This window comes from Apus apus, chromosome 13 (genome assembly GCF_020740795.1).
Source record: "Apus apus isolate bApuApu2 chromosome 13, bApuApu2.pri.cur, whole genome shotgun sequence".
Taxonomy (NCBI): Eukaryota; Metazoa; Chordata; class Aves; order Apodiformes; family Apodidae; genus Apus; species Apus apus.
In genome coordinates, this window is record NC_067294.1 from 6569586 (window position 1) to 6587745 (window position 18160).

The following is an 18160-nucleotide window of genomic DNA, read 5'->3' on the forward strand; positions in this document are numbered from 1 at the left end:
CAATTAGAATATCCTTCTTTAAAAACTACCGTCTGGCAATGCCTGATAAAACTCATCCAGGACATAGTGGAGTGTACCAGTGGGGAACCCAGTGAGAGGACTCTGAAGTTCTGAAAACTGCCACGGAGGAGCAGACATTAATTGCTGAGGGTCTGTAAGCTATTCATGCACATACCTGTGTGCTCTTTACCCCTTGAGGTTCTTTGTCTATTTCTAAGATAACAGGAATGTTCTTATATGTAGGACATGGCACTGTTGTGTTAGTCAAAGTGCAACGCATCAAATACTAAGGAGAGAAAAGCATGTTTTGCTAAACACCTTTCTGGTACTTCCATACTGACCACTGAGAAGCAGTGGAAAATATGAATGCCTTTTTTTAATTCCATGACTGTGGAAAAATGAAATAACACAAATGTAAAGTCCAGAAATGAATTAATTTGACTGAGTATGAGCCAATATTGGATTTCATGGTTGTGATTAAAGTGCCAAGCGATGAACTGAAATAGTACATCCAGGCTTGGAATCTCCTCCTAATCTGAGACATGAGGAGTGATTCTGTTTGTCTGATCATCCTTCTCCACACCATCCTGAACTACTGGTTGCTGAACTCTCCCCCTCAGCATATGGGAACCAAACGGGGCCCTGAGAGACTTTCTGTGCAAAGCTCATGTGGGTAGAACATTTTTAAAATGAAACTTTTCCCTAGTAAACATGTCTGTAATTTCCTTCCAAATGCCTCCTCCTGAAACTAGGAATAACAATTACAAAATCAACAGAGGCATCTGCTTTCCCCAAGGCAATGCACAGGAGCTGACCGAGCAAAAGCTTGTCTATGTTTTGCTGCTATGGATTTTTTTGTTTTGCTTTTTTTTTGTTTTGTTTCTAATGGTACCAATCTAGCTGTCCAAACTGTCTCTGTTCCTACAGAATAACAATCAACTTCTTAGTTCAACAGCTTTATGTCATGAATATTAAAAAGAATATCTGAATAACGCAGCTCACCAGAATTGTGCCTTATACATTCTAACCTCATGAAAGAATTTAGAGAGGTTAAGACATCACCAAAATACTTTAAAAGGGAGGAATAATGACAGAGTTTGATGACACATAAACGTGTTAGCAATGGGAATAACAAATATTAATATTCTTCTCTTAGAAATGGAGTAATTTCTTAACTTTTATTGGAACCAACAAACTTAGAGCAGTATAACACCTTTCTTCTCTGTTATCTTATAGCTACTTTAACAAGAACATTTTACATTTTCATTTTGTACCATTTTTAGTGAAAGTCTTAAATTAGCTTCTGTTTACCTGACAGAAAGCTATTTATCCCACTGCAGGTGTAATTTCTACAATTACAACAAATTGTATGTTCATTTTCATGCAGAAGCCTTCACACGCTGGGGACCACAACAAATATAGTAGTGGGAGATGAAGTAGCTGTCATGGCTGACAGTGACCTGGACCCCTGGACATTAGAAGCTGTATGGACCAGGACAGCATGGGATAACCTAGGCTGTTTCTATAAAGGACTGCAGAAAGCTTGTATTGCATATGGCCTTGAGAAGTCTTCAGTTAAGCAATATTTACAAAGCAAAATACTATTCAGACCTCTTCATGGGCAGATGGCACTATATTTATACCACCAGTTTAGCTGTCAGCTTAGCTTCCATGAGACAGGGCTGCCTAACTCATATTTAGAGGGTGTCAAGAGAACTGCAACAAGAGTAACAGGCCATCCTATCCTTGCATTCTCTGTACCTTCTAAGGGGCACAAATAACTCACTAACCTGACTAGTACCCACTAACCTTGTTAGTACACCTCCAGCCTGGAAGTCAGCAGACACAGTGAGGCAATGGAGTTGGTTATCTGTACCAAACACATTCAGTCAATAAACACACCAGAAGATCTGCTTCCTGTAAGGTGTGAGATGGTGCAAAGAAAGGAGATTAGCAGCAGCAAAACTCAGTTAAACTGAGAGTCAGGTCCTGATTCTTTCCCTTAATAAAGAAAAAAACACTCTTCCCAACTGTTGGATTTATGTATCCCTCAAGTAAGATTCCACCAACTCTGATCCTTTCTGCTTTCCTTTCTCTAAGTCCTTGTGCTGTTGTTTTTGCTACTGCCTGCATGAAACCATGACCCTGGAAGTGGAGCAGCTGCTCTCTCCTTGTTGAAGTCAACATGCAGGGCAGGCTATGCACAGCAAAGCCTGTCAAGCCTTCATTTAACATGATGGAGAGCCTTGCCAAGGAGAAACACTCCCTTATTCATCACCGTCTTGCTAACACCCTGCAGAGAGACCCAAAATGGCTGCTTGGTGAAAGATAAGGTCTTGCTGGCATTTAACCTTCCCTCCTGGGTTGCAGGAAAGGGAAATGGTGATTAACAGCCAGCACCCTGCTGTGTGCTGGGGTCTGAGCTCTGCCCTGAAAAGATGTCCACAGAGCTGAGATAGGAGAAGTTATCATAGCTTTAGTGTCCTTTGTAAGTGCACTAAAAAAAACTTATCATGTTTTCCAGCTGTGTTGTATTTTCTGCCTGAACTATCGGCCTGCCCAGCTTGCTGGGTCCCAGATTACTTTGCCCACTGGGTCACCAAAGAGGTCCAGACATTCATCCTGAGGTGTCAGGGCAGGACAGCAAGCTGAGAAGTTGCCACATCCCATCTGGAAGAGCAGCCTGCATCTCCAGTAGGCAGGTACCATCTGCAAAGTGCTGCCCTGAGGGTGATGTGAGCCTGGACACAAAGGGTTAAGTGTGTTGTCCTTCAACACATCACAGGTGGTGAAAGGGAGGTGGGAGGTGAGGGGGTTGCTGGGGAAGGATTATAAAGCTCCCCAGAGCAGTAAGCAGAGCTGGGTCAGCCTCAGGTCTGCTGGAACTCCTGCAGGTGGGTGCTGATCCACTGTAAATCCTTGTTACAAGCTGGTTCCCCACCTGGAGAGGGATGAGGTCAACCCTGCTTCAGACTGCAAGGTAAGACATGAGGGGGCTATTATGGAGAGTCTGACTGATGGGCCTGTTATCCTGAGGTGGTACAAGCTGAGACAAGCTTTCTGTTTATCAGTTCTCTGCAAATAAAAGTGTTGGAGTATTTGTGAAGTGCTTCTGTAGGTTGTGTGGAGTGAACTGGTCAGCTGGGCTGTTCCCTGAGGGGTGCTGAGATATGGAGGTAGCAACTGAGCTGCTTTGGAGCCTGGTGGGTTAACTGTAGGTGGTGAAAGGTATCTGAGGAGGTAGGAGAGAGTTTAAAACCTGAGGTGTTGCTTGGCTGGAATGGTATTGATAGTTTGTATTTGGTGTTGGTAATCAGCAGTGCTGGGAGGTAGGTGGGTTTGAGGGACCTCCTGTTCTGGTAACAGTGAGATTCTCTCTCCTGTTGCTGCAAGAAGTGCTTTCTTAAAACTGCTTATTCTCAGGAGAGGTGTGTGGTGTGGCAGAGGAGCTAGCTGGAGACATTTTGAAGGTATGATTTTGACCATATAACTATTGGTTTAAACACACCAAACCACCAGGTTGCTACAAGGTATTCTCAGTGGTTTGTTCCTACTGTTGTGTTTCAGTTGTCTGAACTGCTTGTTTCACTCTGTATCACTTGGGTTCCAGTAGAAGCTATGGCATGAGCCATCCTGGGTTTTTTTCTAGTACTACTGCAGAAAAAAAGGCTTCATTGTCTCATATCAAAGGAACTTTGATTCCTGTTGTCCAGAATCTCAACTGTAGCTCCCTCAGAAGTTACCAGAAAAGCTGTAGATGACTTGTATGGACTGGTCTCTGGAGGCTCCTGAAGAGGAGACAAGGCTAGTTCCCCTTAAGACTCTGGGCTTCCTTTCTGTTGAGACTGGCTGGGAGCTGCAGGTTAAGAGGTGAAAACAACCCAATGATGTTCTCTGCTAGAGTTTTGCTCACAAGGCAGCTGTAGTTTCATGTTGTGTAGGTGATAGGAACAGCTCATAAGAGGATGTCTCCATCTTCCCTTTTACCAGCTCCACTTGCCAACTGCCCATTCCCTTCCCTATAATGGTTTTTGTTCCTCAGCTGAGCTGTGAGACTGCAAACTGGGGCTCTGGGGCAAGAGTGACCAGGATATAAGCAAGCATTGGCATCAGGAATGAGGACTATTTTAGTGTTGCTGTCACATCACAGCCTTCAACCACACCCCTTCAAGACCTCTGATTCATCCAGCTGCTTGAATGAGAAGTGATGTGGAAAGGCTGATGCTGGGGAGTGGACACACATTTTTGAAAGCTGCTTCATAGACTGGGAAGCTCTTGGTCTTGTGTTAGCTTGACACTGGCAGGTTTTTGTCTCCTGAATGCTGTTTACATCCCTGTTTTAGAGAAGCCAATAATTTAGTATGAGTTGGCAATAATTGTAGAGCACTCTGAGTCTCTCAAACTACAATGTAACTAGTCAGCTAATAGCTGCTGAAATCCCTTTCTATGTAATGCTTAGGTACCTTGGAGAGATGAAATAGATATTCTTTGTTCTTTGTTAAAGTTTTATGGTAAGAGCTTCGTTTTTTGGCTCAAAGCCTGCTTTTTGTCATTCTGGGGAAAAATTTACGAAACTGAAGCTCAGTTTTTTAAAGCTATTTGTGCATCTTAAAAAGCACATTTTCAATGTTAACTTGAAGTCCTGAAAAATGAGTCTGCTGTTTGCTTCTGTTGAGCAATTGACAGTGGCCAAGGAGGGAGGGTTTTAAGTGTCCTACTCACAGTTCCTCCAAGGACATCATGCTTCTGTCATGCTTTTACTTAAGGCTTTGCTGTTGTCATGCTGCAGTATTGTACCAGTAAAGTCTCCCAGTATAGTCTGGGAACACTTACTGGCTCAGGCAGGGGCTGAGCAAGCTCAAAGCCATGTTGGGTTAGGATGATGCTGATTATTACTAGTAGGGCTTGCTGAGCACCAGCTGCATGCCATGGTAACATTGCTAAATGGTTTTGATTTGTGTCATTTCTGTGCCTGAGCTGGTAGAGATCCCAGGCCTGCCCCTAATCTGTGTCATGTGGATCATGCCCTTTATTGCAGTTCAGAAAACATCAACAATGTGCAGTTCTGCCAAAAAACCACGTTTGCTCTGTGATGGCTCTATTTGATTTGGATGGGATATCAAGAAAAGTTGCTTTACTGAAAGGGTTGTCAGGCACTGAATAGGCTGCTCAGTTAAGTGGTGGAGTCACCATCCCTGGGGGTATTTAAGACGTGTAGCTGTGGTGCTGAGGGACATGGGTTAGTGGGGACTGGGTAGTGCTAGATTAACAGTTGGAGCTGATGATCTTAAAGGTCTTTTCCAACCAAAATTTCATTAGTGGAGTCAAGCTCAGAAATAAGAAGGTGGAGGAGAGCATCCAACTTCGAGCAGATCTTCCCTCCCAGAGCTCTGGGTGAGTGTGATCTTTCCACTGAGGCTTCGGTGATGCTGAGTTGCTTTTCCGGGTGATGCCACAGAGTGGCTGCTTTGACAGATGGCAGTGAATTGATGGCTTAAAAGGGATCACTGCAGAAAAAAAGTGACATCTAGAAATGTTTTATTTTCTTCCTGAGCTTTCCTCATTTTGGACCTTGATTCCCTGCTTTGAAAGATGAGTCATGTCACTTTATGCAGGGTACTCAGAAAATAATCTAAGATTTTCTGGGGTCTTCAGTTAGGGTTCAGCTTTATGGCATTGTTCATTTTCAGAGTCCCTCTGGCTATTTGAACTTGGCCCTGACTGCTGTCAGCAGCAATTGGCAAGAGACTATTATCTACAGCTATAATCTGTTCCTTGTCAGCAGAGCATTAGCAGACAGAGGGTTTCTCAATTCCTGCTTTGCATAAATGCTTTCTTGGAACTCCTGGAAGTATTTTTCCACCTCTCAGTGTCATTTAGGCAAGGTGTCTTTGCATATCCTTCTGTGGAGCTCTGATCTCTGTTAGGTTTCACGTAGTTTGTGGTGGTAGGTGAGGGGAATAAAAGCTCTAGAGCTTCCCAAAGAGAACTTATGCTCCATGATAGAGAATAAATAGAAGGAAATGTGTTCAAAACTCTTCAGCTGAGAACTGTTTGCAATGACTTTGCAATTTTGGCTTCTACCATGATCTCTTGTTTCTTTACTGCCCTCCTACTTCTTGTGGTATCCTGCCCCAGCAAAAAAAAAAAAAAAGATTGATAGACAGATTTCCCAAGCCCTTAAGCTGTAATGAAAGAAGCCAGAGCTGACCAGGGTCATGCCTTAAGTTGCCACAATGTATACTCTGAAACTGTGTACTGGAGTCAACCATATAGAAGTAAAGAAACAAAACTGTTTGCATTTCTAGGAAAAGAAACTGAAACACTCCTGCAAACACACCTGCAATCAGCTCTATAATGCAGCTACCACTGGACAGAAGGCAGGAGCAGTGCAAGGTTCACTGGACATAGTTTGACAACACAGGATATTTTTCTTGTGTACTTCATTGTGAAATGTGTTTCTGAAACTGCGTCAGGACTTCTGGGCTACGCTTTGAGTATTTCTATCTTAGTGCAGTGATTGAATAGCAGTAACAAAATAAGAAGAGAAGCAGATGGTAGTACAGAAATATCCTTGGTTTATTCAGATGAACCCAGAAGAATGAATATCCTAATGACTGGATGCTACATGTTTTTAAGCATATAGGTTAGTCACCACTGAATATTTTGTCTGTTCAGAGTATATAAGCCTTTAAACATAGACTATTGTTGTTACAGCTGTTTGGGTTGAAAGTATTGTTATAAAAGGTTTAGTAGCCTCTATTAGTAGGACTGAATTGATGGGAGATTCTGTTCATGACTAATTTAAATGAAGCTGCACTTAGTCGAGTAACCTCAAAGTGATACCTGTTTTTTTCTTAGTATTTTTTCTTCTGTGAGGAAAATCTTTAATTCTGTTTGTGTTATGCACAGGCTAACATGAGAGTGATCATCTTTTGCAGCTTCATAATATATGCTTAAATTGCTTTGTCTACTACCTGTACTTTTTTGAATGGCAAGGTTTTGAAGTGTGATCTGTTCAGTTATAAAAAAAAATTAAAAAATCCTTCAGCTGGCAAGAGGAAAACATAGTCTTCTAAGGTCAAGGTTTCTATCAAAAATAGCATGTGAAAGTGTTACTGCGTACACATGGTGTTTGTAAGTTTATCTCCAACATTCTGTAAGCAACTTACTCCAAGTAATTCCAGAGCTCTTGGAAGTGAACTTGCACTGTAGGCATCCATGTAAATCCTCTGGTGGGAACGAAATTTGTGAATGAAGCTTAATTAAGGGCAGGATTTTCAGGTAGGGTTTTCACTGCTCTGCTCAGCACATCTACTCCCTGTTAGTGCTATGCAAGTCCTATATGAAACAGGAATGAAATCTAACCATGGCAGGAGCTGGTTAGCTGGTCAACGTCAGGGGCTAAAGCCACTGCTAGGGAGTGGTTTCAATGGTCAAAACACTCAAAGTAGCATCAATTTGCATGGTTCTCTATTACCACATCAATGTTTAGCTACGAATCCTTTCTGTGAGCTCAGGTGGGACATGTTTGTGCAGCAGCAATGTGAACCAGAAGGAATATCTGTTGTATTTTTAAGGGGAAACAATGAGGTTATCTCTTATTCTGGATTCACTCCTAGTCACAGTCACATCATTCCTTTGGTAATACTGGCAGAACTAGAGGGGTTGGCATGCTCAAAATGTGTTGTAAGGAGTGAGTGATGGGTAATAAGGAGCAACACTGACTTAAATCAGTGTTTGTTATAATCTGAGGTTTTTACTTTTAATAGTGAAATCTACAAATTTGGACTCTCTTTAAAAAAAAAAAGCCTGTGTAATGTGGCTATTACTTTGGCAGAATGTATCATAGCAGGGTTAATCTTGTTGCAAACACATTCTCTGGGTGCTTGTTAATTAGCTGGAAAAAATCTGCTCTGTTACAGGCAACCATGATGCTCCATCAGTGGTATTTCATGGGGGTAACTGGAGCAGAGGAAGACTTGCTTCTTGTCTCTATGAAAATTGCAAAATCCACAAGCAGAATAATGTTGAGTCTGTGCCTCTGCATGGTTGTTTCCTTCATCTGGGTAGTGTCTTGTTCCATTTTTTTTTTTGGTAGCAATGTTCCTCTGCTACTGTTGCTAAGCTTTGCACTCTGGAAAGAATAAGAAACATGAGGAATGACTTGTCATTCAATAGCACTAATAGCAACTGAAGAGAATGATTTGTTATTCACATAATTATTTAAGAGTACAACACTGAGCAATTTGATAAGCTAATTCCTACAGGGAATAATGAGTTGAAAACTCAAGCTTTTTGGAACTGAATTTTATTTTTAGATATATCTATAGAGCTGTAGAGCTCTAAAGTACAGCCCACTTTGCACAATGGTTTCAGCTTAGGCTTTCTGAGTTTGTCATAATGTAACATTGTAATGGTAATATAGGTTGTAGAGATCAAGTCAGATCTCAGTTACATGTCTATTATTATTGTCTCCAAATAATGCCTGTGAACCCATAAGCTTCAGTGGATTTGGTCAAGAGGAATTACTATGGATCCACTGAAGGGGAGTCATGCTTGACCAATCTGATAGCCTTATATGATGGTATAACTACATGGATGGATGAGGAGAGGGCAGTTGATGTGATCTACTTCAACCTCAGCAAGGCTTTTAACACTGTCTCCTATGGCATACTTACAACAAACTTGAAGTGTGCATTGGACGATTGGGTAGTGAAATGGATTGGGAACTGGCTGAAGGACAAAGCCCAGAGTTGTAGTCAGTGGGGCTGACCCTGCAATTTCAATCACAGTTTCAATCCTGTGATTGCTGCAGAGGTTGCTCTGATTCAGTGTTCAGTCTGGGAGCAAACAGCTTTGCTTGGGGAATGGGGGTTGGTAGGAGGCACTGGTGGATTTGGTTCTCTCATAAATGCTCAAGTAGTGACACTTCCCCCCTGAATGGGAGGGAAACCTGGAAAATACCCTGTAGAAATATCAAATTAGATTAAAAGCACTAATACATTTTGTCGCAAGCCGGTACCGGGGGGCTACCGGCTGTCAGGATACTTTTGCGACTCCCCCTCCCGATGTGGAGGGGTTTGTGAATGAGCCCGAGGGTCACACGCGGCGCTGCCTCTCACGGAGCAACGGCCGCCTCGGGACCGTGTTTCCGGGTGGTAGCTAGAAAGCACCCCCACCCCACCCCGCTCAGAAATTGCCTCTAAAGCCAAGATTTACTCCACAAACTAATAGGTTTATTAAGGGTTAACACAAACCGAGGGATGATGTTTAGGGACAATGCAGGTGTGAATGGGTACCAGGGATATCAATATGTATGTGGTGAGAAAGTGTCCTTTAGTGAGGCAATGCAAAGGTGCTTTTAAGGGAGAGGATTAAGGACCAAAGGGAGGAGGGAAAGAAACCCGACGCCGGTCCTCCTTAAGAGGTCGCGCTGTGTGTGCAAGTATGAGGAAAAGAGTGTGTGTGTGTGTGAGGTGATGTTACCCTCCGGCGACTTGTCCAGCGTCGGTCGGTGGCCGGAAGGCAGGACGGCAGGTCCGTGGTGTCGGAGGGGCAGCCTCTCGGCAGTGGGTGCAGCGCCCGTTGGTTTCCTCTCCAGCGGCAGCAACACGGGGAGGGGGCTCCGGCCCCGACCCCAGGGCTCGGGACCCCGGCACGCTCGGCGCTGAGGCTCAGGCTGGACCCGGGGCAGGCAGGCAGGCAGGGTCCCAGCACCAGTGTCAGCAGCAGGGGGGTGTCCCAGGCAGAAAGCGTCGGAACGGGCCTCAGGGAGGAGGGAAGGGCCCACCTGCTGCCCTCGCCACCTTTTATACCCCCTGACCCACCGGTCCAGTCAGTGTCACTGTCCGGAGCCAATGAGTGTCCATGAGCCCCACTTCAAGGCAGTGACTGCCAGGGGCACAGGATGGCTTGTCGTCCATCCTTTCTGTCCCGGACCACAGCTGTTGTTTTGGGTTCAGTTGTCCTTGAGAAGCAAGTCTGTTTTAGTTCGTTAGCTGGGGATAATCAGGAGAGGCCTTTGCTGGCTTAAAAGACATTTTGTTTAGACTTATGTGGGGAAGAAAAGAACAGTTTCCCACACATTTGTACAAGAGTATTTTAGGATTTACAGGAAAAGTCCTGAAGATACCACTGGAATGAGAGTTTTTGTTAACTTTGTACTGAAATTTGTCTTTCATGGTGGGGTTAAAACAAGTTTTTAACTAATATTTTCAAAAAAAAATACGAAGTGTATGGGCAATGAATCTATTAAAAGTTTTTATAGTTGATTCATACTTAAATTTGTTAGTGAAATAACATGATTGGAGTTCCCTGTGGCTAATGCAATCTTGCAGTGGGAGTGTCCCAGGAATGTATCTGCCAGGCAGGATGCAGGGCACACCCTTTTCCTTTGAAAAGGGATGAAGGAGTCAGTAGCTTTGTAGCTGCTTTTGGCTCCTCTTTGATCCTTATGCATAGGTATAGAAACTAATTGCCACCAGAAGCTGAAGGATTTGGAGGTTTCTAGCATGTGTATCTGCAGGAGATGCAAGCTATCACTACTGACTTTAACATTTAATGGTGCATTGACATTGAAAGTTGAAATAAGCGTTGAAGCTTCCAGGGGTGCAGGTTTATATTTAGACTCAACTTACAGAGGAGCCCTAAGGCTGCCTTCGATTCCAAACTTGCCATCTCCTCAGTCAAAGAAACTGCAAGTGTGTCCTGTGGCATAGCTGGAAGCCTTTTTCTCAAAGCAGGAAGTACCCCAAGGACCCAAAACATTCAGCATCTTTTAAAGCTACTCATAGTCTCCCTTCTGGCTGCTCCAGTTTCAGTATAAACACATGAGCTAATTGGGGAATATCAGGCTCCTTAGGAAGAATGTCATCCCTTAAATATCATGTGTGTTTTTTAAGCTCAGGCTCTGTCCATACTAGCCAAATTGCTGTCAAATTTCTGTCCTGTCCTGCTGTCAAAGTGCTGGTCAAAAGAGTTTGCACAGCAACAGTTCAGATAGGAGACTTTTCTGTTGTCATCAGAGCCTCTGGGGAGTCTTAACACACGGGGATCTTGTCCAGGCACAGAGCAGGCATGGCACTTGTGGTGCTTTGGAAGGAAAACTGAGCTTTGCCGTGTTGGGTGGCTGCTCCACCAAGTGCTGCCAAGTCGCTGTGCCATGAGCAGCCACTGGAGGACTTCACTTTGCTGCCATCCAGCTCATTAGCTTTCAGTAGCTCACACATGTTTATTTATATAAACTAAACCTGTGAAAACAAGACAGTATGTCAAAGTCAAGTTACTTGGTGTGACTCTCCTCCTTCAGCAGGAAAAGATGGGCCTACTGTACTCATTCATCTCCTTCTCGTTCACTGCAAAGTAACACAATTAGCAGTGAGAAAATGCTGCCAATCCAATGAATAATCTTGGAGATCTCTGAGCAGTTAAGCATGTTAATTAAATTGACATTGCAGCAGGAGTTTGCTGGTAGCCTGCTAACTCAATCTTTTGGAAGAGTGTTTCTTTCCCTACACAGTGCTCAAAGACTTCCCAAGTCTGTACTGATTTGGCCAGATTCTTTGCTGCCTTCCAATGACTCTTTTTGTTTCAGGGGAGCTGTTCTTCACAACTTTAATCAGAAGCAGGCATCCATGACTTCCATGCATTTTTTCCTGTTCATGGGCACATGTGATACTCTGTGGTATTTACTGTAGAATCTCTTGCTTGTACAAACTGCTCCTTTGAATGCCTTTCTCCCTATTTTGATAACTGAGATTCTAGGTACAACTCAAACTTTGTAGGCTTTTTGACAATTATCTGAGACCAGTTGTCTAGATTTTTATCTTTTCATTAATATTGACAGAAATCATGCCATACAATGCTGAATAGTCTCTGCTGCCATCACAACTACTCTCTATGTTCAACTGTTGTTTACCTCCAGCTGAATAAAGATAGGCCCTTCAGATCTTGCTTTAAAAATATTGGTGCTTGTGTTCTGTGTTTGCAGGAACTCGCATCACTTGCACTTTGCCTTGAATGAACCTGATGTGGATGTAAGGCTGTGTTCTGGCTTATGGGTGATAAATGCATGTAACATGATTCGGTAGTATAAATCAGAAGTAGCTTTTTGGAGGTCAAAACCACAATAAAGCCATTCCAGTGCAAGAAGAGGGAGGAATTAAAACAGTCAACTTAAAACTATTCTGTAGAGGCCTTACATTGTAAGATTTTCAGTGAATATTTGAAGCAGTAATTACCTGGTGGTCCCTCCCTGGTGTGGATGTTCACAGTAGGTCAGCATCAGGGCATTTTTCTTGGAAGGTTTGGGTTTGCCAGGTCTTCAGCTGACTCTCCCTGCTTCTCTGCCCTGGTATTGCCACCTTCGCAAGAAGACAGATCACATCCCCACTGGTCACTGCTAGTGAGTGTCTGATTATTGGGAGTGGAAAAGAGGTAGGACTGATCATTGCACCCCAGGATGTTACAGTGAAACCCTTTATTGCTTTGTTTTAAAGGCTACTGGAACAAGCTTATTGGGGGGGGGGGGAGGGGGTAGGCAGGGCGTGGATTGGAGGTGGGGGCAGGGAAATCATTGACTCTTTTCCTCTAAAATGTATCTGTAGGAGGTTGGATGTGCTGAACTAGTACATTTCTAAGGACAAAAACTCCTAATGTTTTTGAAGATTTTTCCCTGGTTACCATGTTGCCAAGCAACATTTTTACAGTATCAGCAGCTGGGGAAACTAAACTCTGAATGTCTGGAAATGGATTAAAGAAAAAGAAAGACAACACCTATGTTGTCTTGGCTATACTATTCCACTGCTAAGAGGGTGTACCCCTTAACTCACCTGTAAACTCCTGAATTACTAAATTAGAACTTGAGTTTATTAATCTTAACCTGTCTGTAAATGTATTAACACTTTAGAGTGATGCTAGATGGAGGTGAAAGTCCTTGTTCTCTAGCAAAGAGATTCTTAAAGCTGGGACAGATCTGAGAGGTCCTCCAGTCCTTTTGGTCTTGTGAGGTCAGTTGCTGTTATCCCATTAGCTGCAGTGAGATGGCAGGATGGCATATCACAGCCTCTATCTACAAATCTAGAGTGTGCTTGAGCCTGCTCTCCAAAGCCCCACAGCATGTTGGAACTGTTGGCTCATGCTGTGGAATTAAAGGAGGCCAAAAATGATGCAATGCATGATACTGTCCCATGCCACTGGCAGCAGAACCTGGTCTGACTTAACTATGCTAGCCCGGGGCATGCAGCAGACTCCTGATGCAGCTTTGGCATTTCTAGGGAAGACTTTTTGTCTTGTATCACTTGTATGGATAGGATGCTGGAGATCCCAATGTGCTGAAAGCTGTTCCAACACATGGCAAGAGAGACTTCTCACTGTGCAGAGTTTAGTCAACCTTATTTCCAGACTTCTTAAAAAGTGCATATATTACCATAATATCCAGAGGTCAACAAAGTTCAGTCCCATTGGGCTAGCAGTGTGCTATTGTATACTAAAAGATGGTTTCTGCTCCAAGGAATTTATATTCAAAGGTATTTCACAGTCAGCTCTCTGACTCGTCCCAGGTTCTGCTTAACTTTAACACTAGAACATTTTCTAATCAAGGTCTAAAATCCATATTGAGATGTGAATTCAGGTGACCTTACGACTCAAAAACTAATGAGGACAGTAGAAAAACTGAGCTTTGGAGCCTCATATTTTGTTTTAAAATCTCAGTGATCTGTGTGCTCTGTGCAGGGCAAAGGGAATTCTCTCAATCTATTTGCTCAAATAGGAAAAATAATAGACTCTGAAAACACACTTGGATCAACATAGATGATGAGTCTTTTTAGTCTTCTGATTAACAGGATGCAGTAGGCAGCCAAAGAACCTTTAACAGATAGAAAGTAAGAAAATAATTCTCTGAATGAGACTCCATTAAAGGTAGAAAAACCCTGCTTTTAAGTCATCACTGCAAAGACTTTTGTCATAGCTGAAGGTATCTAAATCTCACAGCTATAGAAGAAATCCACTTAGGGCACTGCACAGGGTCTCTCTGAAGCCTGGTTGGATAGCATTACTTATACACAAAATATTCCCAGAAATTTAAGCCACTTTCCAGTCACTAAAACATAGGTAACTTTTCAGCTGGTGATCAAAGACAAAAATCAGTTTTCTCTAGGAGCAGGATTATGTATAATAAAGTAGAAGTAGCTACTTGCTAGAAGAGTTGCTTGAAGACATTTAAAAAATACAGAAAGGATTTCCTTGTCTCTCTAGTGTCAGAAGCTGAGGCTGCTCTAAATGCAGCTAATAAGGTCCAGTGCTATTGACTAGACAGGTAAGTAAAGGATTCTGTAAGCACATTCACACTTTGAATCTGCAAGTGGTGTTGGACCTGTGCAGCCAAGCTCTGGAATATATTTTTCTTTAACTTCTGGCAGGTTTGCAAGGAGATCTTTGTTTCTTTTCTGATTTTATTATTTATCCCTCTGGCAATGCTACCTCTTCCAGCTCCATATTTATTTCTCATTCCTTAAGTTGCAGCTACATCAAAAAATGAAAAAAAGTTCATCAAAATTACTAAGGAGAATTTAACAGAGCCCTTCCTGCCTTGGGGAAGGAGAAAAGAGAAATAAACTGGTTTACCTGTTTGTTTATGCTACAGGTTTCAGAACCAGGAGTCAGACTTTGTTCAGTGATGTGGAGAAGGTCATTCTTCTTTTCAACATTTTTGGAACAGTTAAAATATCCCTTTGTGTGGTGTTTTTTTTTTAAAGTTGGAGGATAAATATGTTGCATAGATCAAATTCTGTCCCTTTTTAACTTAAATGCTTAAATGACAAAAGCAATTTAAAACTTCCTGGAAATAATAGGTGAGAATTCCTTATATATGTTACATTGTCCATGGCAGTGACTGTAGCCAAAACAGTCAGAGCCACAGGCTTTTGCTTTATGTATGTCAGAGCAGCTCAATGTGTCTGATCTTAAACTGGGGAAAAGATCATGGAACTGTAGTAACAGGGTAGGATCAGAGCAGAAGTAATATCCTCATCTCTGAAGACTGCATGCACTGGTGATACATCTCTCTAGTCAAACTTTTTACTTTCACCCACAACTCCTGTAGCTCTCAAATGCTCTCTTCCTAGTCCACTTCTGGGTCTCGCGAGTGCCTATTCTTACTGACTAGGGGAGGAGAAGGGTGTCCCACCAAACAGTAAACAGCTTGTGACTGATCTCACAAGGTTTGAATCAAGCCCTGGACAAAGTGCTGTACAAAACTACATTGTATCATTAAAAGTTGCCGAGCTGTAGCATTGCTGCTTCAGAATCCCTCCATGCATCTGTTCTAAATCATTAACATAAACATTCTTCAGTTAGTTTCTGTGGGGGAACATTGCCATTTGCCTCTTATTCCAAATTATTATTGTTAATTGAATATTTGCTGATTATTTTCAAGTACCATGAAAGTTAATCTTCAGTAAATACAGCCAGTATGGTAACTGAGGACTTTATCCAAAGCTCATTAACATTGGTGGAAGGATTCCTGCTGGATTTGGCAGGTGTTGAATAATACTGGGAAAGAGAAGAATTTGTGAAAAAGTTCCCATCTCATATTTGACCTTCTGCAATAATTACTTCATGGAATACAATTCAGTGTAGGGTGTAAGTTTTTCTTAGACCTGCACAAAAAACTTCATTCATTACCTGCTGTATTTGTACATGTAATACCTGTGCCATCCACAGTGACTGCATCTCTAAACTTGGAAAGTAAATATCTATATTCAGAAATATGACTGGGCACTGCAGAAACAGCTTCAAAATATCTCAAGACGTAACAGTGATGCTACATCTTTTTGACCCATCATGCAACCTGGTGAAAACTGGGCCAAGGTCTTGCAAGTTCTTTGACTTAACAGCTTTAGGATCTGTTTCTATTCAGTGTTTGACCTAGACTAGAACAAGAAAAACACCTCCCACTTATCCAGCTGGGCTTAAGTTTAAAGTCAAAATGTTTGTGCTAGGACATGGAAACATGAATAAGACACAAGACTGCAAGGCAGGTGCCAGGGTGTCAGGTCATGACTATGGGCACAGACACAATACTCAAGCTGAACTGGGTAGTTTTCTCAGCCCTCTTGGCTGAGCTTAATGCAGCAGATTGCTGTTCTTGTTTAGAAAGATCTAGACTACTAGAGGCAAGTGCAGCATGTTGACTGAGCAAAATCATCCCAGACCTCACAGGGTGGAGGCAGCTACACCTCAGTGTATGCCAAACTGTTTGTGTTTGGAGCACTTTCCTGGTACATGAATGCTGGTGTCATACTTCATCAATAAGGACTCTTGGCAGCTCAGGAAACAAACATGAAGTGAGAGGCAAAGTTATGCCATAGATTAGAAACTGGGATCAATACTAGGATCAGTAGGGGATTTTAGTGGTGAAATTTTTAAACTATTTATCAACAGTCTACAAAGGGGCTGAAAGATGAAGTGGCAACATCTGTGGAGTGTATAAAGAACCACTGCAAACTAATTCAGCTTTCCAACAGGGTAACAAATGTTATCCCAGAGGAGCTGAGCCTACTGCTGAATGTACCAACCTATCTCCAGGCTGGATTGTGTTCTTAGCTGCCTTAGTGCTGAGATGCTGCAGGACCAGATAGCAAATAGAACTGAAAGCAGAATCAGGACTTTGTAGGAGGAATGAGGGTGATGAAAGAGGTGGGAGACTGAAGGAGACTTTGTCCTGGATGAAGTTAACTTTGCTTGGTGGATTTTGATCTGTTTGTTAAAACACCACAAAATGCATTTTGGGAATCCCCATATGTGAAAGGAATTTACTAGAAGTCCACTTTCAGGCTCCTGTGCCTTTTTCTTCCTCAACTGGGTATTCCATATGACTATGATTAATAATGGGCACAAATTATAATAGTGATTATCACAGGGATAAAGTAAGGACCTTTAATGAAATCAAATCACTTTCAATTAAGGCTTGCTGAGATGAGGTGATTCAGTTTATGTGAATATGAACTGTAGCAAATTATTTCAAAGGAACATTTGCTAAGAATTAATTTTGTAACAGACGTGAAGGATAAACATGTGGATGTAAACTGGAGGTGAGCTGGCTCAGAGCATCTGGTACAGCTTTGCTGTTTGCTCTGGGCTGAATTTCACCTACACCTAACCTGCTCTTGTCTCCACACTAACAGTTTTCTGCAGGTATGTCCATACAAGTAGAGCCACTTGCCAGTGTACATCATGAGGTTTTAACATCTGCCTGAAATCCTAGAGTTGGCTGGTAGGGGTGTTAGTATCTAAGTTAATTTCATGCTTGAGGTGAAGGATGAAATAATCAAATTGCTGCTAAGACTTTAAAACCAGCCTGACAGGACAGTCTGTCGTTGATCCTGTTTTTTCCCCTATGCTTATCTGGAACCTGAACAATGTGTTGTGGTGACCTGTGTCCCACTGCAGGTGACTGGTTGTTGCTGACTGCTGGGGACAGGACCATTGCTCCCAGTGTGACCAGCACAGATGGGTATGGAGCCATATGGGAAACGCCCTGCTCAACCATTACCACTCACAGTTAAGAAGATTGCTCCTGAAACATCCCCAGTTCCTGCTGGCTCAGTAAGCAGGACTCAAATGGATTTCTGGAAATGTAAACATTCTTAATACAGGTTAATTCCCACTTCCTTTGTGTGTTTATGACTTTTAGTGACTGCAGTCCACAGACTGTCAATAAGAAATAAAAATGATTGAAGTATCAGTAGTGAAAACTTTCTTTACTTCTTTTTGAATGGTCAACATGCAAAATCTCTTGACACCCATAGACAAGGCTTCTTATTGAAAACAATAATGCAGGGAGATAGTACTATTTTTCAGACATATTAGGAAGCCTCTAGCAGATCAAGAGCTACCAGGTTTCCTCAGTATCTTTCATGCAATTTTCAGTGCTTCTTGGAAGTGTGCTATTAACTTCATTTTGCAGATCAACTGAGGCAAATAGAGTGGAGACCAGATAATTCCTTCTGTCCAGAGGTCTAACATTCCTTTTCACCAGCACTTAAGGAGATGTTCCAGTATGAACTTAGTTATTTAAGTAGGAGTTATATTTAGCTGCAAGCATCCTCATAAAATCATTGCCTCCTTTTCTGGAGTGACAAGGAGCACATAAATTTGC

At 42.4% G+C, this 18160-nt stretch overlaps 1 long non-coding RNA gene across 1 annotated transcript; it reads left to right on the forward strand.

Moving 5' to 3' along the window:
* The first annotated feature begins 6469 nt into the window (after positions 1 to 6469).
* Positions 6470 to 17746, forward strand: LOC127390030 (uncharacterized). The gene is made up of 2 exons (XR_007890796.1): positions 6470 to 6646; positions 17452 to 17746. It is a non-coding gene; the product is annotated as an uncharacterized LOC127390030 (long non-coding RNA).
* The last annotated feature ends 414 nt before the right edge of the window (positions 17747 to 18160 follow it).